Here is a 27,300-nt window from a genome sequence, read left to right as displayed (position 1 = left end):
AAAGTGTATCAAGTGGCCATGTGTCATCAGGAGATACGGCAATGTACAGTTGCGTATCATCAGCATAACTATGGAAGCTGATGCCGTGCCTCCTGATGACATCCCTGAGGGGAAGCATGTAAAGATTAAAAAGAAGTGGACCTAAAATTGACCCCTGGGGAACCCCGCACTTGGTCTCATGGGTTCCTGAGGAACATGTATCCATACTTACAAAGAAGTAGAAATTGATCTGTGAGGCAGGAAGCAAACCAGTTAAAAACAGTACCAGCGAGGCCGACCAGGTTCCTCTGTCTGTTTAATAAAATGTGATGGTCTACTGTATCAAATATATATATATATATATATATATATATATATATATATATATATATATATATATATATATATATATATATATATGGATAGGGCTGTCAATGAAAAGTTTTGATGCAATATTAATATAGCCACATTTTGTGAATGTGGCAGTTTGATTCAATTCAAATAAATATTATTTAAATAGTGCCAAATTACAACAAATGTCATCTGAAGGCACTTCAAAGATACAATCCAATTCATGTGCAATGAGGCATTGGTGGATGGCTGTACAGCCCTCCAAAGAATTGCCTCCCCACACCATTACTTACCCACCGCCGAACTGGTCATGCTGGAGGATGTTGCAGGTAGCAGAACGTTCTCCACGGCATCTCCAGACTCTGTCACGTGCTCAGTGTGAACCTGCTCTCATCTGTGAAGAGCACTGGGCACCAATGGTGAATCTGCCAATCTTGATGTTCTCTGGCTAATGCCAATCGCCCTGCACGGTGCTGGGCTGTAAGCACAAGCCCCACTTGTGGACGTTGGGCCCTCATACCACCCTCATTGAGTGTGTTTCTGACAGTTTGAGCAGAAACTCAGGGCAGGGCTCTGGCAGTGTTCCTCCTCTTCCTCATTGCACAAAGGAGGAGGTAGCAGTCCTGCTGCTGGGTTGTTGCCCTCCTACGACCCCCTCCATGTCTCCTGGTTTACTGGCCTATCTCCTGATGTCTCCTCCATGCTCTGGACACTGTGCTGAGAGACACAGCAAACCTTTTTGCCATGGCTAACATTGATGTGCCATTCTGGATGAGCTGCACTACCTGAGCAACATCTATGGGTTGTAGACACCTCCTCATGCTACCTCGAGGGGTGAGAGCACTGACAAAATGCAAAAGTGACCAAGACATCAGCCAGAAAGGATGAGAACAGAGAAACGTCTGTGGTCACCACCTACAGAACCACTCCTTTATAAGGGTTGTCTTGCTAATTGCCTCTCATTTCCACTTGTTGTCTGTTCCATTTGCATAACAGCAGGTGAAATTGATTCACAATTAGTGTTGCTTCCTAACTGGACAGGTTGATTTCACAGAAGTGTGACTGATTTGGAGTTACATTGTGTTGTTTAGGTGTTCCCTTTATTTTTGAGTAGTGTATATAACCAGTCAGTTTCTCCCTGGAGCACTTGGGTCTAAAGGCAACAACAAAATTCAGTCATCCAGGTCTTTATGTCTTTAAGACATGCTTACAGTCTGACCAACCTATTGGTTTCATAGAAAGGTATAGCTGAGTATCATCAGCATAGGAAATTTATGCCATGCTGTCTCATAAGATTACCTAATGGAACCATGTATAAAGTGAAAAGAATTGGTCCAAGCACAGAACCCTGTAGAACTCCATAACTTTTTTTTTTCCCTTGTCCTGCTCAGCATTATGGCAGCAGAATTGTAGTCTGAATACCTTTTATGTCAAACAGATTTGCTTTGCCAAGGGAAGTTTTATAAATGTAAAGCTCCCCTTGATGCCCATTTATTTATTTCTGTTTACAATATATAACATGTAATAGAACTGAACCGAACCGGGGGACAAGGAGAGAAGAAGAGGAAAGAAGAGGAAACAGAACAAAAATAGAAACAAAAACCAGACAACCAGCTGCTACACCTGTAAAAAAACAAAACAGACAACAATCCATGGTCTCTGTTGCGAATCCAGCCTGAGCGCCACCAGGAGCACCTGAAAGCAGACAAGCAGAGAAAAAACAAACACACAAACAAACAAAAACAAGCACAAGAAGCGGCAATCGCATACAACACAACTGTGGATATAGATGACCTGAGACAACATGATAATACATCAACTGCTTAGCGTGCATATTACTGGACTAATGAATGTGTGTGTGTGTGTGAGAACATGCCCATGGCACAGGACCTACATGATAACCGTGCTTAGTTATGAGTGTATAAGTGTACATGGCCACAATCCACAGCCAAGTGCCCTGGGAGTCAAGACGTGCCCACAGGTGGGTGAAGTCGCGAGCAGCGGGGAGAGGCAACGCCGCCCCCCCATCGGGAGAAGCACAGGCAGGCCAGGCGACAGCAAGTCCCAGACCCAGGCCCAATCATCACCACACACACTTTCACGTCCCATACATCCACACATCCACTACACCCCACAGAACACACACGCCCCCAAAACCCTTCATGTGTGAGTGTGTGCTGTGTACAGGAGCCAAAAGGGAGAGGGGTATGGGGATATACATTATATATTACATACACATACATTATATGCCAGGGACTGGCTGCAACAGGCACCTCCGCTACCTGGGACCCAATACAGGGCAGGAGGGCCTGATGTCCACCAGGCTCGGGGCCTGCAGCGACCTTCTGTACCCCCAGAAGGTACCCACCCCACCCAACCCAACCCCACCCCACCCCGGAGGACCTCTACAAAAAACACACAGTCCCCCCCAGCAATGACCAACCCGGTCCCCACGACCCGAGAGACCACCAGACACCCGAAGCCACACAGCCCCCCCCCCCCCCCCCCCCCCCCCCCCCCGCACACACTCAACCACCCAGAGCGACGGGACAGCAACCAAACACCACCACTATGTGATAAAGCTAATCAGCAGGGACCAGAGAGAATGAATTTGTTATTATAGACTTAAGTTGTTGATATTCTAGGAATTTATTACTGCCTATCTCATGTTGTGATATGAGCTCATCAAATGAAATAAAATTTCCATTTTGGATTATATGTTCCAGATGTTTGATTCCTTTGATCTTCCACAGAGTAAAGTTTAGCATTTTTTTGTTTTGCAGGATGTCAGGATTGTTCCAGATGGTTGTAAGCTTACATGGGACAAGTGAAGACTTTGGTATTTTAAGAAATTCCCACCAGGCTGTCAGAGAGGTGCTGATGTTAATGCTTTTAAAACATTTGTGATTTTTTACGTTTTGACTAATAAGTGGCAGGTCAGAGATTTCCAGATTATCACACAATGCTTGTTCTATATTTATCCATGGTTCATCTATTGGGCTAGGTTTAAACCATTTTGATATATACTGTAACCTATTGGCTAAGGAATAGTGCTGAAAATTAGGTAAATCTAATCCACCACTTTCCTTGGTTTTCTGTAGCGTTTTTAAACTAATACGTGGTGATTTGTTTTTCCACAGAAATTTGGAGATGCACGAATCTAGTGACTTAAACAAAGTAGAAGATGGTTTTATGGGGATCATTGAGAACAAATAGTTAACTTTTGGTAGTATCATCATTTTAATGGTTGTAACTCTCCCCATAAGTGATATAGGTAAGGACTTCCAACGAGAGAGATCGTCCTCTACTGTCTTTAATAATTGCACATAATTTAGCTTTGTTAGCTCTGAGAGCCTGGAGGAGATGTTTATGCCTAAATATCTACTATTTCCTGACTGTAAAGTGATTGCAGGTATATTCTGGACCCTACAGTTAATGGGCAGAACTGTGGTCTTAGACCAATTGATAGAGTAGTCAGAAAGTGCTGAGAATTTATTTATGAGTGGGATCGTGTGAGTGAGAGACGTCTGTGAGTTCTGAAGGAAAAGTAATACATCATCAGCATAAAGACTTATTTTATGCTCAATATTTTGGGGTTGGATGCCTTTAATATTTCTATCTTGTCTGATAGCAGCTGCTAAAGGTTCGATGAAAATAGCAAAAAGTGAGGGAGAAAGTGGGCAACCCTGTCTTGTACCTCTCTGCAGACTGAAGCTTGGAGAAGTTTGATCATTTGTCCTGACACATGCATTTCGGGAGCTATGTAATATCCTTATCCAGTTGATGAAGTGTGACCCAAACCCGAATTTGTTTGATGCTGCGAATAAAAATTTCCAGTTCACTCGATCAAATGCTTTTTCTGCATCTAGAGAGACTATTGTGGTTTCCAGGTTGTTGATTGTAGAATAGTCTATGAGATTAATTAGCTTGCGAGTGTTAGTGGATAAGTGTCTACCCTTTATGAAACCTGTCTGGTCAGGATGTATTATAAGTGGAGTTATTTTTTCTATTCTTTTGGCGAGGGCTTTACAAATTATTTTGAGGTCTGCATTTATTAGAGATATTGGGTGGTAGCTGGATGGAAGTATGGGGTCTTTTCCTGGTTTCTGTAGCAGGATAATGTTAGCAGAGTTCATGTGTGGGGATAATCTGCCATTCTGCTTAACTTGTAATACCATTTTGTGAAATGCAGGAGCCAAAACAGTCCAAAATTCTTTGTAGAACTCTGCTGGAAAACCATCTGGTCCCGGGGCTTTGTTACTAGGCATATGTTGAAGGGCTTCATGGAGTTCTCCTATTGAGAGAGGTGAATCCAGAGCCATTGCCTGTTCGGTTTGTAATTTTGGAAGGTTGATATTACTAAGAAACTGATCTATGTTACTGTCTGATCGATCATTTTGTGATGAATATAAGGTTTTATAGAAGTCCCTAAAAGCATTGTTGATTACATCGGGGTCATGGGTGACATTCCCTTTTGAGTCTTTAACAGAAGTGATTGTTGTTTTCTCTTTATTTCTCTTTAGTTGGTTAGCTAGGAACCTTCCAGATTTATTGCCATGCTCAAAGTTCTCCAAGCGAAGTCTTTGTATCAGAAACTGTGTTTGTTTGTTAATAATTTTGTTTAATTCAAGTTTAGCTTTTCTTAGTTCATTCAGTGTGTGTTCCTCTTTGGAGGTACTGTAGACAACTTCTAATGATTTGATCCTGAGTTCTAAATCTGATATCCTTGAACTTTCCCTCTAGAACTCCATAACTTACTCATGTGTGTGAGGAAGATTCTTATTTTATAAGAACAAACTTAAATCTATCAGAGAAATATGACTTAAACCAACATAGTTTCAAATATCCCATGCTCACAAAGCACATGGCTGATGCAGAGATCCCCACTCCCTCTCGCCAAGGGCTGACCACTCTGAGTAGTAAGTGTGGCTGGACAACTCTACCTGCGACAAGACACTTCCCATATGTAAGAATATTTTATTGAAGTGTGAATGTTACCATGTGAAAGAATGTTACTTTCATGTCAATATGCCCTTCTGTTGTTGCTTTTTAGGCTTGAGTTTGCCATGAGGAGCTTTACAAGTTGTTTTTGGATTGTTGCAAGAATAAAAACAATATTCATTTGCATAAAGTAAGTATTTTTGTCTGCTCCCATGTTGTTAAGAGAATTAAAATATCCCTTAAAGGTGCATTTAGATTATATATTAAAGATGTGACTATTTTGCGATTAATCAGTAGTTAACAATGGACAAATATTTTATTTGTTTTATTGGTTTTTCAAAATATACATAATGTGCAACTTTAATGTCTTTGTTTTGGTTGGATATGAAGTTTCAAGTATTAATCAAGCTTTATATTGTTATAGGGCTCACTATAGAAAAGTTTTTATTTTGTTTCTACAGTAAAATATTTGATTATCTGTAATCTGTAATTAGTTGTAACTCAGACAGTAATTTACAATTAACAAACATACAAAATAAACTTGCATATTGCTGTAAAACAAAAAAAGCAAACATTTTTTCAGTCTGGTGTAGGTTCTTGCACTTGGAGAATTACAGAGGTGATAAAATATATTGAATAAAGTCATATATATTGTGTGATTACTTTTTTTCTTTTTTTTAATTTTGCTCTTACCCACAAATGGTTAGGGGGTAAGAATTAAAAGTATATGCTGGGGGTTAGAATTAAGGTCCATGGTTATGTTTAGATGTTGACAAAACATGGTTCAGATTACAAAACCAAACATTGTTATGATCTTCTTAGTTTAATACCCCTTCGTTGCAGTGCCCATCATACAACACTATGCTACCTTACAGAAAACATCAGCCTACCATAATGTCATCTCAAACTATTATCTAACCTTATGTTGAATGTTTGATGTTGTGTCAAACGTGAGTTAGTTCATAGCAGCGGCTGATTTCAGGGGAATCACTTTAGAGAAAATACTTTATTTAGCATGGCTTAATTTCCAGTAATAGCAGCCATGAATGTAGCTAAATATATATTTTAAAAGTTTGTTTAGTCCTGATAAATTCGATTTTACTGTTTTGTCAAATGCTCCTAAAATGACTCATTTGACAACATGAAAACCAAGTTTCTGACATTCACAAATTATATCTGTTAATGAATTGTTTCATCATGAAAAATCAATCTACTATTGATCATGTCTTTTTTTTATCATCCATTGACTAAATTTTGTCTCATTAGATGGGGTGATTAGTAAGAGGTATTAGTGTGATTTTTGTTTTACCACCTCAGCTGTTCATGTGTAGGGCATCTGTGTTAACATTGTTTTTCTACCATTAAGGAGAGTAGCAGGGAGAGTTCTGTGGGTCAGGGACAAATGAGATGCTGGAATTAAGTTTAGAACTCTGAAACAGTTGAGGCTTCACATTCTCTCTTACACTCAGTTTAAAGTATGATATCTGTTTCTAACTGGAATTATTCAGTACACACTGTACTGTTGTGAACCAACCAATGCGCTGTCCTAACCCTCACCGATAGTATTGGGGAAACTAGAACATTGGAAGTTTACATAAAAAAGAGTAAACATTAACAAAATATTAAGATAAAAATAAAGTAAAAACACTAAAGTCAAAAGTCAAGTCAAATTTATTTGTATAGCACATTTCATGTAGAAAAATATTCAAAGTGCTTTACATAAAATAAAAGCATTGCAGTGGGAGCAGAAAAAGCATTAAAAATATGTAAAAGAATATGAATAGAAAAAAATAAAATAATTACAATGAAAACAAGCAACAGTCTGGATAGGTTAAAAAAATACCATGCAGATTTCATGCATAGACACATGAGAAAATAAATGTTGTTAACCTGGATTTAAAAATGTCGACATTTAGTGACAGTTTAATCTCCACTGGCAGTTTGTTCCACTTGTTTGCAGCAAAACAGCTAAATGCTGCTTCTCCATGTTTAGTCTGGACTCTGGACTGGACCAGCTGACCTGAGTCCTAGAATCTAAGAGCTCTACTAGGTTTATATGTTCTGAACATATCACATATGTATTTTGGGCCTAAACTGTTCTGGGATTTGTAAACCATCAGTAGGCTTTTAAAATCTATTCTGTGACTGACTGGAAGCCAGTGCAAAGATTTCAAAAGTGGTGTGATGTGTTCAGATCTTTTAGCCGTGGTTAAAACTCCAGCAGCAGCTTTCTGGATGAGTTGAAGATTTTTTTGAGAAGTCCAATTACAAGACCATCATAGTAATCGAGTCTACAGGAGATGAGTGCATATATAGGAGTTATAGGAGTCTCTGTTATATAGGAGTTTCTCCTGGTCTTTTTGGGAGAGAAAACCTTTAATTCTATTTTTGTTTCTGAGTTGGTAAAAAGCTGCCTTGGTGACAGCTTTGATGTGGCTGCTGAAAGTCAGATTTGAGTCTATCAACACTCCAAAGTTACGAACTTGGTCAGTGATTGTGCGGGCCCGAGTCTCGAGATATTTACCAAAGCTGACCCTCTTCTCTTTGCTACCAAAAAGAATGTCAGTTTTGTTATCATTTGATTGTAGAGAATTCTCTCTCATCCAGGTGTTTATTTCCTCCAGACACGGACAAAGTGTCCAGAACGCTGGGCTGCAGTCATCTGGTGACAGAGACACAGAAAGTTGTGTATCGGCTGCATAACTGTCATAATTGATGTTAAGGTTCTGCAATATCTGACCCAAAGGGAGCATATACAAGTTAAACGGAAGTGGAGACAGTCATGGGTGCACAGGGTGAAGAGTTTTGGGCTGAGGCAGCAGCCTTGCGGGGATCCTGTGCTTGGTAGACACCCTACCTCCCATTCTCACCACCTGTGGTCTTTCTGTCAGAAAGTCCAGAATCCAGTTGCAAGTGGGAGCTGGGACGCCGAGGTCTCTCAGCTTCTCAGTCAGTTTGCCTGGACGGATTGTGTTAAAGGCAGAGCTGTAATCCAGGAAAAGCATCCTAGCATATGTGCTGCGGCCTTCCAGGTGTTGCAGAGTGTGGTGTAGAGCTATTGCTACCGCATCATTCGCTGATCGTTTGGGACGGTAGGCAAACTGCAGGGGGTCGACAGTGTCTGGGACCGCGTGGTTGATGTGTTTCAGGACCACTTTTTCGAGGCACTTCATGGCGACTGATGTGATTACTACTGGCCTGAAGTCATTTAAGGTGGGTGTGTCTGGTCTTTTCGGGACTGGTATGATGATGGAGGATTTAAAAATACGGGGGACTGCGGCCTGGGATAGTGACAGGTTGAAGATGTCAGTATACACACCGGCTAGTTGTTCCCCAGAGGCCTTCAGGACTCCAAAACTCCATCGGGTCCCACAGCCTTATGGGGGTTCACTTTCTTCAAGGCCTTCAGGACCTGTGTGTGTGTTACTTGAAAGGCAGTGTCCTTGGGGTCGCAGGTGGTTTTTGAGGCTGTGTCTGTGTTCAGCCTGTCAAATCTGGCGTAGAAGTTATTGAGGCTGTTTGGGAGCGTGGCATCTCAGGGGTCTGTGGTAGTTGTGGTTCTTCTGTAGTTTGTGACGGACTGGATTCCTTGTTGTGGTTGAGGTAGTGACCTTCAAGTTTTTCGGAGTGGGCCCTTTTTGCTGCTCTGATGGACTTCTGCAGCTCGTACCGGGCTCTCTTATGCTCCGCTTGATCTCCAGGCCTCCCTACTTTTCCTGAGCTTCTGTTTTGTGTCCCTGTTAAACCAAGGTTTTTGGTTTGGGAACAGACGCACGGTTCTGGGAGGTGCACATATGGACATGCACCAGCTGATGTAGTCACTCACGGTCTCTGTGTATTCGTGAATGTCATCTGGCTTCTTTGAAGGTGTTTCAAACAGTGGCCTCAAGGCAGCCCTCCAAACACGCACGTGCATCATCATTCCAGGTGTTAAGGGTTCTGACCACGGCTGGTTCTGTCTTAAGCCTTTTGTTCTACATTGGTTTGAGCCGGATTGCCAGGTGGTCAGTCTATCCAAAGTGGGGTTTTGGTTTAGCTAAGAAAGCGTCTCTGATGTTACTGTAGCATTGATCCAGCGTACTATTTCCCCTAGTAGGAAAGGTAATAAACTGATACAGTTTGGGCATGTTTTTACGGAGATTGCCGTGATTAAAGTCTCCCACGATAATAATAGCAGCGTCAGGGTATGTGTTTTCATGCTCACTGATCATGTGATGTAGCTCCTTCAGTGCAGCCTCCTCGTTGGCGGAGGGGGGGATATACACAACACTCACAATGATGCATTGCAGTTCTCTGGTCAGGTAGAAAGGTCTGAGCCTCACGGTTAGATATTCCACTTGTTCAGAGCAAGATTTTGAGATGATCTTACAGTCGGTACACCGGGATTGTTTGACAAGGGCAGCCGTTCCTCCTCTGCAAGTCTTGCCGCTTTCTGCAGTGCATCTATCCTGTCTGAGGATCGTGTAGCCATCTGGTGTAATTGCCTTGTCGGGTGTTGTCTCCCCCAGCCAGGTTTCACAAAAACACAATATGGAGCAATCCTGAATGTCCTTCTGCGTGGAGATCCTAGCATGGAGCTCATCCACCTTGTTTTCCAGAGACTGAAAGTTTGCAAGCAGTATGATCGGAAGGGTTAGCCTGCCGTTGCTAACCAAGCGCTGAATGTGTGACAGTTGAGGTCCCCCAGCAGTCCAAGTCTATAGCAGCTTAACTATGGGATGTTTCAGGATTACCCGAGTCATCCCTAACTATAAGCTTTATCAAAAAGGAAAGTTTTAAGCCTAATCTTAAAAGTGGAAAGGGTGTCTGCTTCCTGGACATTTACTGGCAACTTATTCCACAAGAGAGGGGGCTGATAACTGAAGGCTCTGCCTCCCATTCTACATTTAGAAACTCTGGGAACAACAAGTAAACCTGCAGTTTGGGAGCGAAGTGCTCTGTTAGGAAAATACCTTACATGAGATCTTTAAGATATGGAGCTCGGTCATTAAGAGCTTTATATGTGAGGAGAAGAATCTTAAATTCTATTCTGAATTTAACAGGGAGTCCATGAGGAGAAGCTAAAACTGGAGAAACATGATCTCTCCTGTTAGTTCTCATCAGAACTCTGGCTGCAGCATTTTGGATCAGCTGCAGGCTTTTCAGAGAATACGTGGGAAAGCCCAATATTAAAGAATTACAGTAGTCCAATCTTGAAGTAACAAATGCATGAACTAGTTTCTCTGCATCACGCTGAGACAGGATGTTCCTGATTTTAGCAATATTACGAAGGTGAAAGAAGGCAGTCCTAGAATCCAGTTTTATATGTGCGTCAAATGATAAATTCTGGTCAAAAATAACTCCAAGGTTCCTCACTGTAGAACTAGAAGCCAAGGAAATACCATCTAGGGTAACTATATAACTAGACAATTTCTCCTTGAAGTGCTCAGATCCAAAGAGAACAACTTCAGTTTATATCATCAGCTTATATCATCTGAGGCTGGGGTAGATGTAAGATGCATGCTCATCAGTACAGCTGACAACAAAACATTTCCACATGAAGCTGGGTTCATTGGTCTAGCAGGGTGGATGCAGTTGAGGCTTACCAGAGGAGGTGGAGTGAACTCGACGAGTGATGTAATTTCTAATTAAAAATCAAAATGGCTCATTAAATGGGGAACTCTCAAACAAAGGGCCAATGAAAAATGCTAGGTTTGTGTTTTTTGGGTAGTTTTACACTTGATGGTGACTTCAGATACCCTAATATGTGCTCCCAAGAACAGATTTTTCCATAATATGTAAACTCTAAGATTTTGATATGACAGTTAGGAGAATTATTAGCACACATAGACCAGCATAAGAGGTGTGCATGTGTGTGTGATTACAGCAATGAGATTCTTTAAAGTTCCTCTGGTAATAGTTACCAGGTGGGTTTCAGTGTATGTTAACACTGTTTCTAAGTCTACACATCAGGTTCCTGTGCATCATGGTGGTCTTTAAACTTTAAGTCATCTAATTATCTGCACGTCTGTTATAAAAGACACCATAGCCCTTTTGTTTGCAAGAATCTTAAACTAATTGTAAACTAAACTCTCTACTTTAGGAGAGTGAATGAAAAAACATTGAATAATGCAGAAAAATACTGAAATACTGTTGCACTGTGCTGCAGCATTACTTTTGAGATGAGTATTTTTTAATCAAAAAAGGGACATTATAGCTATTTTTATCTATTTTCATCCTGACACCTGGATGTTCATCTAGACAAGAGACTGAACAGGAAATATTGTCCATAAGGAGAAGAGTAAAGTCTATACGTCTTAAGGAAGCTTTGATTGTTCAACGTTTGCATCTACATATCTTCTTTAAGTCTGGGTTGGATTGTGCAGTCTTGTTTTGTTTTGTGGACATCTATTGTGCTAGTTGCACCAGAGCCAGTGACTCACAGAAACTCAATTATCTGATAAAGATGGTTGATTCTATGTTGGAGGCTTCTCTGGAGCCACAGGAGCTGGTTGAGTAATGCTGAACAAGTCGCTCAACATAATACTCAACACTGCACACCCTCACATGAAATAGTGATTGAATTATATGTGTGTTTAAGCAGGAGCTTCTTCAGCCTTGCTGCAAAATATAATGGCCCAGGGCATCATTCCAGCCCATAGCAATAGCCCTACACAATGACTTTTTACCATGTCAAATGTCAAATGACTAATGACTATTACATTTTTATATTCCTGCAAAAATATAATTTCCCCTAAGGGATTACTATCATATCTTCAATTTGATCTAATCTGATTAAGAACTGTGGTTGATAAATTAATTGACTGTAGCTGTTGAATTAATGAGCTAACGCCAAACTGTGTCATTCAGCACGTAGTTCTTGCTGCTGCCTGGTAATTGCATGCAGATATATTGCCATTCATCAACTACAGCCAGAAATGGTTAATATGAAATATAGATATTAAACAAATCTAGGTTTGGTGTAGTTCCACAAGGACACAACCATGACCAAACTTTTAAAGATGAACTTAAAATGTGCCCATCATGATCAAAAAGACAATTATTTGACCACAGTGTGAGAATTATCAAGTCCAGGTGCACCAATTGAATTACCTCTCTTTGACTTCTGCTAGCTTTCATCAAAAGAAAAAAATTGGACAGTTACAGCCACATCTGTTTGAATCCACAGTCAGAATTTTTTCTTCACTGAAGGAAATCTGTGCTTGGGCCAAATATTTATTAAAGACCAATTGGCTTTGAGACAGGAAGGGTTGAGAGTGTCGTGCTGTTTTGTGTAGTATCTAAATAACTTTATGTGCTTGGTCAGGTTGTGCATTTTTTTTCATGAAAGCAAGCCATGAGCAGGTATGTAAATTGTTGGTAATTATACAGCTAACTGCTAATTAATTCAAATTCATGTTTACATTCAAAATTAATCAATGGAACTCTCTTGTGGTACCTGCAGTTACATATTATTTAAGTGTTTATGCACATCTGAAGCCTTTACGTAAAGGTTTAATCTGTGGAATTATTTACTGGATATTATAACAAACAAAATGTACGAAAATATAAAATGAATGAAGAAATTACACATGATACACATTGTAATAATTTTTAAATGTATTTTAGGTGCACATCAGTCATGCAACTTCTTGCTCTGGAAACAGAGCTTGGTTCATCAACAGCCAACTTACCTTTTTTTTACTTTGAAAGTATTGCCGTGAGTATGTCTTATCTACTTTCAGCTAAATAAAGAGCAGAACTTATTTTGAGTCCAAGTCACAAGATAAAAGTGTGTCTGAAGTATTAAAAATATTGCAGCACATAGCAACAGAGAGCCCCATGGTGTTAAAATATCTGTGGATAATGCCCAGAGATGAGTTACAGCCTGATGATGGCTATCATTCTTTTTGACACCTAAATAGATTTTACTCTTAAAAATGAAGCTAGAGTGAGGAGCAAAGAAGTAGTCTCAGAAAGAAAAAAAATACCTTTGTTTGCATCTGGACTGCAGGGACGTTTTTATTAAGGGAGCAATATGCTCAGCTGGGCTTTGCAATCCATCACTAGCACAGACACATAAAGTGCAGCTGGTATATGACATTGGTGACAGGGTTAGGTTTTAAAAGTGTAACAATATGCATGACAATCCCACGGTGGCTGAGAAGTGCAAAACACTTTTACAATTAAAACAACAGTTTTACAATTAAGAAAACACATTAAGAAATTTAAAAAAAAACACTAAAAATTGAAAAAAAAAACACTAACAAATAAAAAAAAAACACTAACAAATAAAACAAAATGTTTTGAAAAACAAATTCACATAAAAAAATGACATTTTAGCAAAAAAAATTAATTTTGGGAAACACATTTACATGTAAAAAAAAAACCCTGAGTGCCGACACAAAACTACAAGTGGCAAAACACAGTTACAAAGCGAAAAACTAATTAACAGAAGACAGAAAGGGAATGTCCCAAAGGCCGGATGTGACGTCACAGTGACCCAAACTTGTGGTACAGACAACTGAATTTGTAGTCCTGCTTCACGTGGAAAGTCAGCAGTGATTTTTGATGGCAAGAACTACACTGAATGTGTTTTTTCTTAAGTTTATGCTGACTGAACAATGTGTTGCCCTTTTTGTGGAGTAAATTTCAGCCAGTTTACACCATTTTGTTCTACTTAACTCAGATTCTACTTAACGAAGACGCACCCACAGTAAGTCAGAAATTTTGGGGAATCCGGGCATGATACTTTCCAGACTTGATGAATCATTTTGTAATTCTGAAACGGACCTGGTTGACAATAAAGGTTTCTGTGTTTGACCAACTCTGTGTCAGCAGAGTTTTTCCTCCATCATCTACACACAGGCTGTTTGAAGGCGACCATCCCCAATAAACCACAGTGGTCATCTGCCTCGACCAGCTGGGGTTTGAGAAGATAGACAATATGGGACAACAAACACAATAACACCATTCAAAGGATACCTGTTGAGACAGGGAAACGCAAGTTAACGACTTATGTACATAAATGTACATAATATAATTTGAGAAATTAAATGGGGGAAAAAAGAGAGCAAAGTGAGGAAAGGTATGACATAGATGGCCCCCAGCAGTCGAGGCCTATGGCAGCTTAACTATGGGATGTTTCAGGGTCACCTGAGCCATCCCTAACTATATGCTTTATCAAAAAGGAAAGTTTTAAACCTAGTCTTAAAGGCAGAGAACCAGCAGCTGGTTCCACATGAGAGGGGCATGATAATTGAAGGTTCTGCCTCCCATTTTACTTTTAGAAACTCTCTAAGTCGCTTTGGAAAAAAGCATCTGCCATATTGTAGGAAGATAGGGTATTGGGGTCTTGCCTAAGGACCCCTATTGAAGGTAGTACCTTTCATGCAGGGGATTCAAACCCTGGTCTCCCACACGAAAGGTTGAATTCATACCACAATACTATCCAGTCCCTTGTATTAAATGAGTAACTGTAATTGAGGTATTCATACATGATAGATTCAGTGCTGTCATCAAAACAACAAACATGACAAAGGGAAGAATTGTTTATCTAAAGCAAAGATCAGGTTCCACCGAGATTTAAACTTGGATCACTGGATTCAGAGGCCAGAGTGCTAACTATTACACCATGGAACCCTACGAGGGGTTGACACAGTGTATCAAGACCAAGACAAGACCAAGACTTTGAGGGGTCGAAACGGAGACAAGACCAAGACCAGACCAGTGTCCCACACTGCACGACACACTTATAATAAAATGTGGAACATGCAAACCATAGACCTGTAAGTAATCCACCTTCCCATAAAAACACCCACAGAAAACAAATGAAGATTCATTCACCTCTTTTGTTGACCCATATTATGTCTGTATAATGAAATGTCTTATAAATAATCAAAAGGCACTGCAGAGATGACTTTCATGTGTGGGAATTTTCCTTTGTTTTCTATAAGCAAACAAATACAAACACTAAGAAGCTGAAATCAACTTAACCATCTTTATTTAACACTGTACTGGACTGAATCTTTTTCAATTAGCATTCAAATAGTTACGCAACAATATGATTAACATGGTACAATATGGCCAAAACAGTCAATTTTCTTACCATAACACTGAGATAACAATCACCTTTAATGTGAATAAACTTCCATGGAAAAGGGAAAAAAAGGGACAAATGTGTATTTTTCTAAACACCCATTCAACACACAGTGTGAGAAAATCTGAGTGACTGAGGGAGCCAGAGAGTAGCTTACAACACTTACATACACTTATACTAGATAAATGTACTAGTTAAATACTAGAGCACTTAAGTTCTAGTATTTAACTACATAACTACATAACTACATTAACTACAAGTTATATATTTTTTGTGTATTCAACCCCACAATTAGCACTCTTAAAGTATGTGATGTATGCTTATAGCCAGGCAAAGCATGTTTAATGTGTAACTTCAACAAAACAGAGCATTAACGTTACTCTGTCTCCACTCTGGGGACTTCTGATTCTCGCTCTCTCATCCAGGACAGAGCCATAGAGTCATATAGAGTTGCGACACGCTTTGATGTCGCAGCTCGGGGTGTCACGTGGTTCATGTTAGCCTCGATAGTTCCAAATGTCACAGCGCTGTCAGTCAGTTTGAACGGGTTTCAGCGGTACAGAGCACAAAAATGATAACCTCAATATTTTCGGTAAATATATACCAATAATGTGCATTGATTACTACACTGACTATGTATTTTATCAGCGTTTTTCTTTTTTGGAGCGGCAGAGACACATTTAGCACTGTTTAAATTGTAGAGGGTGTCCCTGCATGCTAGTAGGGGACAGCTATACCTTGTCCTCCTTTATACTTAATCATCCAGCTTACCTTCAGAGCTAAATCCTTCAACAAAGCATGATATTACTGTATGTTCCCAGGATTTACTCCTGTTGTCCCAAACACCCCATCTGTAGAAGATGTAATCTAGTCTGTCTGTTCTCTCTAGTGTCAAACGGAAAATTAGCTGAATGTTAAAGCTGCACTGAATAACTTATTTTAAAGAAGCTTTAAATGACTTGGAGGAAAATATGTGGCAGTAACTGATTTGACTGATGAGCTGGGATGAATTCTTCTTTTCTGTAGAAGATATACTTATTCTATATTTAATTTTTTTGTTTTTTATGTGAACTGAATACATGCATCTGTAACCCTGTTTATTGTACTTCAAGCCAGAAAACTACTGTAAAATATTAATTGATTAAAATATGAATCTAAAAACTTTTATTCCGGTTAAAACCATATCAAATGACAAACTGAGTTTGTCAGTTGTGCAAAAAATAAACAGATTTCAGCTAAACATTTTATTATGAATTTGTAAAATGTAAAATGAAAATGTAAAACAAGCCTTAAGAAGTTATTTTATTGCTATTTATACTGTTAGATAGATTAATCTGAAACAATGAATCAATAAATTTTTATCAAATTTAAGGGTTTAGACATTGTAGAAATGTGCTGAAGTCCTGATGAGGGTTGATTCTTGGCAGCATGACAGCAGCGACCACCACATTGGCTGACCTCCCTGACAACAACAGAGAAACAATTCATTATCACAGCTGCAAAGTCATTCTGAAAAAAGTGGCAATATGTGTTGCTTTGAAGAAATTAAAAAATCTAATTTAATTAGAAGAAAATTTAATATAATTGGCTGCACAGTGGTGTGCTTAGCACTGTTGCCTCACAGCAAGAGGGTTCCAGGTTCAAGTCCCGACTGGAGTCTTTCTGTGTGGAGTTTGCATGTTCTCCCTGTGTATGCATGGGTTCTCTCTGGGTACTTCAGCTTTCTCCCACTGTCCAAAAACATTGCATGTTGGTGACTCAAAAATTGACTCATAAAATACTGTTGTTAACTGTGACTGGAAGAAAAAGCAAGGATTTGGTTATAACCCCTGAAGCCACACAGCCTCTCTGTCTTCTCTTCCTGTCTCCCGCTCAAAGCATAAAATTGGCTTAAGTAGCTTTGGATAAAATCATCTCCCAAATGCCTGAACATAAATAGTATGCTATAAGCAAACAAAGTATACTTTGTTAAAAAATAGTATTGTTTTAGTAATTCATAAAGGTATACTTACTAAAATGTGAAACTAAATGTAAACTAAAATGTGGACTGGAAAGTTTAGTTTAATTTAGTATATACCTAGTACACTACCAGTAAATTCAATTCAATTCAATTCAATTTTATTTATATAGCGCCAGATTACAACAATTGTCATCTCAAGGCACTTAAGTAATATAGTCCAATTCAAGCCAATTGGAATTCAATTCATTGTAATCATAATCCAATTAATTCATATAGAGCCAATTCAAAAAATTAATATCCTAGCTAAGGAAACCAACAGATTGCACCGAAAGGTGTCTTCAGTCCAATCTCCCGTCCTGAGCGTGCCTGTGGCGACTGTGGAAAGGAACGACTCCCTTTTAACAGGAAGAAACCTCTGGCAGAACCAGACTCAGGAAGGGTGGCCATCCGCCTCGACCAGCTGGGGTTTGAGAAGACAGAAAAGAGGGAAAAGAGGGGGGAAAAACACCATAACGCCATTCAAAGGATATCTGTTGGAACAGGGAAACATAGGTTAATAATCACAATAATGTCACATGTACATAAAATCAATTTTGAAATTAAACAGGGGGAAAAAGAGAGCAAAGTGAGGAAAGGTGTGACAGATGAGGTCCCCCAGCAGTCTAAGCCTATAGCAGCTTAACTATGGGATGTTTCAGGATTACCTGAGCCATCCCTAACTATAAGCTTTATCGAAAAGAAAAGTTTTAAGCCTAATCTTAAAAGTGGAAAGGGTGTCTGCTTCCCGGACATTTACTGGCAGCTTATTCCACAATAGAGGGGCCTGATAACTGAAGGCTCTACCTCCCATTCCACTTTTAGAAACTCTGGGAACAACAAGTAAACCTGCAGTTTGGGAGCGAAGTGCTCTGTTAGGAAAATATCTTACAATTAAATCTTTAAGATATGATGGAGCTCGGTCATTAAGAACTTTATATGTGAGAAGAAGAATCTTAAATTCTATTCTGAATTTAACAGGGAGCCAATGAAGAGAAGCTAAAACTGGAGAAACATGATCTCTCCTGTTAGTTCTAATCAGAACTCTGGCTGCAGCATTTTGGATCAGCTGGAGGCTTTTCAGAGAATATGTGGGACAGCCCAATAATAAGGAATTACAGTAGTCCAATCTTGAAGTAACAAATGCATGGACTAGTTTCTCTGCATCACGCTGAGACAGGATGTTCCTGATTTTAGCAATATTACGAAGGTGAAAGAAGGCAGTCCTAGAAACCAGTTTTATATGTGCGTCAAATGATAAATTCTGGTCAAAAATAACTCCAAGGTTCCTCACTGTAGAACTAGAAGCCAAGGAAATACCATCTAGAGTAACTATATAACTAGACAATTTCTCCCTGAAGTGCTCAGGTCCAAAGAGAACAACTTCAGTTTTGTCTGAATTTAAAAGCAGACAGTTCTGAGTCATCCAGGTGTTTATGTCTTTAAGACAGGCTTGTAGTCTGACCAACCTGTAGGTTTCATCTGGTTTCATAGATAAGTACAGCTGAGTATCATCAGCATAACAGTGGAAATTTATGCCATGCTGTCTGATAATGTTACCTAATGGAAGCATGTATAAAGTAAAAAGAATCGGTCCAAGCACAGAACCCTGAGGAACTCCATGACTTACTCCAACGTGTGAGGAAGATTCTTCATTTACAAGAACAAACTGGAATCTATCAGATAAATATGACTTAAACCAGCCTAATGCAGTTCCTTTAATCCCAATAACATGTTCAAGTCTCTGTAACAGAATGCTGTGATCGATCGTATCAAATGCAGCACTGAGATCCAACAGGACAAGCACAGAAACAAGTCCGCTATCAGAAGCTAACAGGAGATCATTGGTAACTTTCACCAGTGCCGTTTCTGTGCTATGATGCACTCTGAATCCTGACTGAAACTCTTCAAACAGATTATTTCTATGTAAATGATCACAAAGTTGAACTGCAACTATTTTTTCAAGAACTTTGGACAAAAAAGGGAGATTGGATATAGGTCGATAATTAGCCAATACTTCTGAATCAAGAGTAGGTTTTTTAAGTAAAGGTTTAATTACAGCAACCTTAAAAGTCTGAGGTACATATCCTATCAACAAAGACCAATTGATCAAATCCAATATGGAAGTGTCAATTAAGGGGAAAACCTCCTTGAACAGTCTGGTTGGGATTGGGTCTAACATACAAGTTGATGGTTTAGAAGAGACTATTGCTGTTGTTAGCTCAGAAAGATCAACTGGACAGAAGCTGTCTAAATACAATTCAGGTTTGAAAGATACTTCTAAAGCTGATCTACTTGATGATACATCAGTGATAATAATGGGAAGGATTCCATTAATCTTCTCTCTGATAGAAACAATTTTATTGATGAAGAATCTCATGAAATCATCACTGCTGAGAGTTAAAGGAATACATGGCTCAACAGAGCTCGGACTCTTTGTCAGCCTGGCAACAGTGCTGAAAAGAAACCTGAGATTATTCTTATTCTCTTCTATCAATAATGAATAATAAGCAGTTCTAGCTTTACGAAGTGCTTTCTTATATGTTATTAAACTATCTTTCCAGACTAATTGAGACTCTTCTAAATTAGAGGAACGCCACTGTCTCTCCAGCTTTCTTGCAGTCTGCTTTAACGCACGCAGCTGTGAATTATACCAAGGAGCCAACCTCTTCTGACTGATTACCTTCCTTTTCAGAGGGGCAACATTGTCCAGTGTTGTACGCATTGAAGCTATAGTGCTGTCAACAAGAGAGTCAAGTTCTACTGGAGTAAAATTTAGGTAGCCGTCCTCTGTCATATTTGCACATGGCAGTGAAGAAAAGGATGATGAAATCAACTCTTTAAATCTGGTTACAGCATTCTCTGACAGACACCTTCTATATGTAGATTTCTTCTCAGAAACCGTGTAGTCAAGTAATGTAAATTCAAAAGTTATTAAAAAATGGTCAGACAAGACAGGGTTATGAGGGAACACTGTTAACTGTTCACTCTCAATGCCATAAGTCAGCACAAGGTCAAGGGTATGATTAAGGCAGTGAGTAGGTCTGTGAACACTTTGAGAAAATCCAATAGAGTCTAATATAGATTTAAAGTTAATATTTAGGCTGTCATTTTCAACATCTACATGAATATTAAAGTCACCCACTACAATGACTTTATCTGTACTCAGCACTAACTGGGATAAAAACTCTGAGAATTCAGATAGAAACTCAGAATAAGGGCCAGGTGGACGATACACAACAACAAACACAAGAGGTTTTTGTGATTTCCACTTTGGGTGGGAAAAACTGAGAATCAGAGATTCAAAAGAGCTAAAACTAATCTTGGGTCTAGGACTGATTAGTAACCCTGATCTGAAGATAGCTGCCACTCCTCCTCTTCTGCCTGTGGTTCTAGGAACATGAACATTTAAATAGTCAGAGGGAGTTGATTCATTAATGCTAACATGATCCTCCTGCTGCAGCTAGGTTTCTGTAAAACAAAATATATCAATATGATGATCACAAATCAAATCATTCACTAACAGAGACTTCAAAGGGAGAGATCTAATATTCAGCAAACCACATTTAATAGTTTGATGTTTTTGTTCAGTTAAAGTTTTTGTTTTAAATTTTTTTTGCACAAGAGGATTTGCTCCTTTTGTGTTTTTTGATTGAGGGGGGGGGCAGCATCAGGTGGGAAGCCGCAGAGAAGTGTGTAAGACTACAACTCTGCATTCTGGTCTCAACCCTGGGATGTCATGTTTTTGGATGACTAATAAATTCGTCCATAATTCTAGAAATTAGAAGAGCTCCTTCCAAAGTGGGATGGATGCCATCTCTCCTCATCAGACCAGGTTTTCTCCAGAAAGATTGCCAATTATCTATGTAGCCCACGTTGTTTGCTGGACACCATCTAAACAACCAGCGATTGAATGAGGACATGCGGCTAAACATGTCATCACTGGTCAGATTTGGCAGGGGTCCAGAGAAAACTACGGAGTCCGACATTGTTTTGGCAAAATTACACACCGATGCAACATTAATTTTAGTGACCTCCGATTGGCGTAACCGGGTGTCATTACCGCCGACGTGAATAACTATTTTACCGTATTTACGCTTATCCTTAGCCAGCAGTTTTAAATAGGATTCTATGTCGCCCGCTCTGGCCCCTGGAATGCATTTGACTATGGTCGCTGGTGTCTCTAATGCCACGTTTCTGACTATAGAGCTGCCAATTACCAGGGTTTTGTCCTCAGCGGGTGTGTCGCTGAGTGGAGAAAATCTATTTGAAACGTGGACAGGTTGATGGTGAACCACGGGCTTGACTTTAGGACTATGACTCCTCTTCCTGACAGTCACCCAGCCACTCTTAAGTCCCGGCTGCTCGGGATCTGCTCGGGGACGACTAACAGAGCTAGCTACGCTAGGTGGCTCCGCACTGACTAAAGGGGCCTGGCTCGCTATCGGGTGGTTTTCAACAGTGCAGAGCCGAGCTTCCAATTCAGATAACCTTGCCTCCAAAACTACAAAAAGACTACATTTGTTACATGTACCATTACCACTAAAGGAGGCAGAGGAGTAACTAAACATCTGACACACGGAGCAGGTGAAAGCAGGAGATAGAGGAAGAGAACTGGTAGCCATGCTAAGCTAGAGAACCCGACACACTGCTAAAAAGTGAAAAATAAAAACTAAAGATCTGTAAGAGTGAGCGTTAGAATATAACAAGTATGGGATAGAGTTAACTATGCAAGATGTGTAAATTATAGGGAGAAATAAGGTGATTATTAGTAGTTCAAGAAGAGCGAGAACTGTCACATTGCACACACAAAGCAACAGGAAGAGATGCAATACGTCAATACTACTTTTTGCTGTGGGTAGAGATACTCTTTTTTGGAAGACCAGAGAGCAGGGCATTAAAGTAATCTAAACGACAAGAGATAAAAGCATGGCTCAGCACCTCCGTGCTGGCCTGAGAGAGAAACGGACGGACTCTGGCTATATTCTTAAGGCATCTTTCTTATGTTTTTGATATGTGGAATAAAACTAAGCTCAGAGTCAAAAATCATGCCCACATTTTTTACAGTTTCTGATGGTTCAAAATCTTGTCATTTTGTTAAACGTTTCACTCTCTGGCCTTCAGGACCAATGACTAAAACCTCAGTTTTGTCCTGGTTAAGCTGTAGAAAAATTACTGCCATCCATGACTTGATATCTAAAATGCAGTTAATAGGGGCATCAAGTGGCCCTTGTGTCATCAGGAGACACAGCAATGTACAGTTACATATCGTCAACATAAGCACTGTGAAAGCTGTTGCCATGCCTCCTGATGACATCTCCAAGGGGAAGCATGTAAAGAATAAAAAGAAGTGGACCTAAAAATTGACCCCTGGGGAACCCCACACTTGGTCTCATGGGTTCCTGAGGAACATGTATCCATACTTACAAAGAAGTATCTATCTGTGAGGTACGAAACAAATCAGTTAAGAACAGTACCAGAGAGGCTGACCAGGTTCCTCACTTTGTTTAATTAAAATGTGATGGTCTACTGTATTGAAGGCGGTAGATCCAGTAGTACCAGGACTGTGAGTTTATAGTTATCTAAGTTACACTTGGTATCATTTAAAATCTTTAAAAGGGCTGTCTCAATACTGTGGTTCATTCTAAAACCAGATAGTTCTCTAAAATGTTGTTCATGTTTTTCTAATATTTTACCTAAAAATGGCAAGCTGGATACAGGCCGGTAATTGTTAAGAATGTTTCGATCTAAATTGCTCTTCTTCAGAAGGGTTTCACCACCGCTGTTTTAAAGGAGGTGAGGAAGACACCCGTCTAGAGAGAGCAATTCACAATGGGCCTCATGCAAGAACTGTTCGTATGAACAGATTTGTTCTTAAGTCGTGTGTACGAGTTATGTAAGAGAATTTGCGCATTCACCAATGTTTTCATATTCTAAGGTTTCCTTCAGGTACAAACAGAATTTACAAGTCCATACCTGTCGTATGAGTTTCGTGAAAAATAGTCTGCTGTTATTCGAATCAAGTTTGCTTGACTAATGGATTGTATATTTTATTACTTTGAAGCAGGCGTAGATAAATATATACATTATACCCCATAATTATGCTGATATTATTCTGTTTGACTTAAGTAATTGACTCTGTATATAACAAGGCCAATGCCTTGGCTGGACTGCCGAACATAATCGGAGCAATAGACTGCAGATATATACGTGTCAAAGCAACCGTGCTGTTGTGGAGCGCACTAGTGAGCTGAAGGCCTGTTGTGTAGGGGGAGGGGACTGCTCTATAGAAGGCATTTTGCATATATGGGGCAGCTGTAGCTCAAGAGGAGGAGGAAGAGCAGTCACCCATCAATCAAAAGGTCAGTGGTTCGACTCCAGCTTCTCCAGGCTACATGTCAAAGCATCCTTGGGCAAGACACTGAACCCTACCAATGTATCCATCAGTGAATGGTTAGAAAGCACGTAGATACGTATAGACTTAAGACGTGCTGTATGAGTGTAAGAGGTGCTTTGAGTGGTCAGTTAGACTAGAAAAGCACTATACAAGTACAGTCCCTTTACCATATATTGTACCATGAACAAGGGTCTCCCACTACCTGAACTAGCCCAGCAGAAGGTGTGGTGCCAGAAGACCCCCATGGACCACCCCATCAAAGTGCCATCAAGATGAGGCAACAACTGATTGCATGGCTTTAGTTGCAGAGACGTTGTTTGTTTTGTTTTTTTCATATCAAACCATTTCTTCTTTATTTCGGTGACATTACGAACACGGAATTAACAGCACTGCTTTCTTCACTTTAGCAGGTCCTGCAATTCCACTACTGACACTGCTAAAAATTACAGATATTCCTTTTTGGATCTCTGGAAGCAGAACTTCAATCTCAGAGCCTGTAAAGTTGTTCTTTTTTTTTAATGGCCTTGATGCCATTCTCATGACTCAACACTCAACATTTCCTGGCACAGAGAGGAAGTGTACCCTTATATGGTATTATTTTGGAGTAGGCAAATTTACTATCCCCGTGCACTTAAATATGCACAGGTGTCATTCATCATTTACGCAGGTCGTTTACACTCTTTTTCCGAAGTTAAGAGCATTTGTTGAATCTGACGTGACGTGTTTGCACGAGACGTTCTTACGAAAAAAGTGAGAGAAATTTAGAATAAATTTACGAAAATGTTCTTGCATGAGGCCTAATGTCTAAAAGCTGCTCCTCAAAGAATCCATAAAATGTTTTAAAAAACGGTGTGGGAATTGGGTCTAAAATGCAAGTTGTAGGGTTTACCTGAGAGAAAATTTGACCAAGTGTCCTTGCATCAACCAGGGCAAAACTATCCATTGTTTCCTTAGGTAAAAGCAACGATCCAGGTGTGGTGACAGCTAAAAACTGTTGAGGTAAAAGATCTGCATCTGTTGTCATCAATTTTACTTCTGAAGTGGTCTGCAAAGTCCTCACAGAGAGTATCTATTGTTGTTTTGTGGGATCTGCTAAAATTACTGTTTGTTAAAAGATCAATAGTGGAGAAGAGGAATTTGGGGTTGTTTTTATGGTCAGAGATTATTAGAGAGTTTTTAGAAATAGGAAATTCTTGCCTGTTTGATTGCATTATTGTAGGTTTGAGTTGTTGGTGTAAAACTTGGACGTGAACTTTTAGCAGTTTCTTTTCAGTTTCTACGTTTCCTAATTTCTCGACAGGGGTGTAGGTTTTGTCTTGATTATTTTGGTTAAAATATATTACCTAATAATATTACCTAATGGAAGCATATATAAAGTAAAAGTAATCAGTCCAAGCACAGAACCCTGTGGAACTTCATGACTGGTGCGAGGAAGATTCTTCATTTACAAGAACAAACTAAAATCTATCAGATAAATATGACTTGAAAATGGGGGACATTTTCATTGCAGTGGTGAAAAATTGTCAAATATCATCATTATGAAATAAAAAACAGGGACAAGTACTTTTTCACGTATCTTAACCAGCTTTTATTACACAAAAGGTGGCAATCAAAAAAATGGGTGACATTACAGTTATCTCTTCATTAATCCACCTCCACCTCAGGAGCCTGGGTAGAATAAGAGCAGAGGTGAACATAATAAAAACATGTCATCACCTGGTAATCATGCTAATGTTAACATTACAGCTTCACTAATGACAGATATGAAAACAGTGTCATAATGTTAACATTCACTGACTTTTATAACGTGACGTTAGGTCTTCAATTCAGAAAAACAATCATACTTACCTTAATGTTACATCACTTCACCCACGTGCGCACGTACTCACAGCTAAGTCTACTGCCAGTTCACACAAAATAAATAAGTTAATACAAAACATGCCATTTATCGCGGCCGCTGGTCTACTTTTCTTTCCTTATTGCCGCCTCTAGATAGTTGTTGTTGATGCTGCTGCATCTGTAGGTCATATGACGTTGTCTCTGGCGATGCTTCAAGTAGCTACCGTAATAACTGGTGTTACTTTGAGTCTGCGCGCATTTTCCCCTATTTAGTCAAGTACTCCCGACTGTAGCCCGCAGTCACGCCCATGTCGAACCCCACTTGACTCCTTTTCGGACGCCATCTGTTGGCGGAGACCATGCAGCACATTCCCAAATGGCAATGTATGAAACAATTATAATTATATATATTAGATAGATAGATAGATATTTTTTTATTCCTGTCCGTAATTTATCGATACAATTATAATTATATGTAATTGATAGATAATTATATATATGAAACAATTATAATTACATATAATAGATAGATCTTGTTTTTTCTTCCTGTCCATAATTGTATCCATTCTGCCTACATTTAAAACAAAGTTTTTTATAGATTTTCCCCAGAACAGAAACAAAAACATACACCTCTACAGAAACTTACTGTATGATTTTACCAGAGATAGTTTCTCACAAACCATGTTTGTGTCAGGAATTGCAACTGGACCCAAATGCAGAAGCTGGTAGAGACAGGTCGTGAACAATAAAGTTTATTTTTACTTGCAAACTGAACTCACAGACAACAGGAGGAACACAGGAACACCAGCCACGGGGAAAAGGCTACAACACAGGACAAAACACAGGCACAGGACACTGAACTTCAAAATAAAACAGGAGCACAATAGGGAACAAAAGACAAAGACCATGACAGGACATTTGTAGGGGTTCAAAGGCAGAAAACGCCTGAGATCAGTTGATTAACTGAGTTAAGTCTTGTGTACTGTTGCTTAGTTGGGACGAAAACCTGGAGCCACATGATCCTTTGTGGAATAGTTTCTCTGGACAAGACAAACTGGCACAAAACAAAGGGGAATGCAGAAAACAACTGGCACATACACTGCCTTAATCATACCCTTGATCTTGTGCTGACTTATGGCATTCAGATTAAACATTTAACAGTGTTCCCTCATAACCATGTCTTGTCTGACCATTTTTTGATAACTTTTAAATTTACAATACTTGACTAAATAGGTTCTGAGAAGAATTTTACATATAGAAGGTGTATATGAGAGAATGCTTTAACCAGATTTAAAGAGGTAATTCCATCATTAGTTCCACCCTTCCTGAGTCTGGTTCTGCCAGAAATTTCTTTCTTTCTTTCTTTCTTTCTTTGTTAAAAGGGAGTCGTTCCTTTCCACAGTCGACTCATGCATGCCCAGGACAGGGGATTGGACTGAAGAGAAGTTTCGGTGCAATCTGTTAGTTTTCTTAGCTAGGATATTGTTTTTGAATTGACTCTATATGAATGGATTGGGTTATTTTTTAATTAATTGATTGGATTTCATTGGATTAAGATTACAATGAACCGAACTCCAATTGGCTTGGCTTCAATTGGACTGCATTATTTAAGTGCCTTGAGATGATATTTGATGTAATTTGGAGCTATAGAAATAACACTGAATTGAATTCAATTTAATTGAATATACACATTTCAGGAGGTGGGGAACTGGTGGAAAC

This window comes from Leuresthes tenuis, unplaced genomic scaffold (genome assembly GCF_036924035.1).
Source record: "Leuresthes tenuis unplaced genomic scaffold, fLeuTen1.0.hap1 SCAF_24, whole genome shotgun sequence".
Classification (NCBI taxonomy): Eukaryota; Metazoa; Chordata; class Actinopteri; order Atheriniformes; family Atherinopsidae; genus Leuresthes; species Leuresthes tenuis.
The sequence above is the reverse complement of the archived record's forward strand: the minus strand, read 5'-3'. Positions refer to the sequence as shown.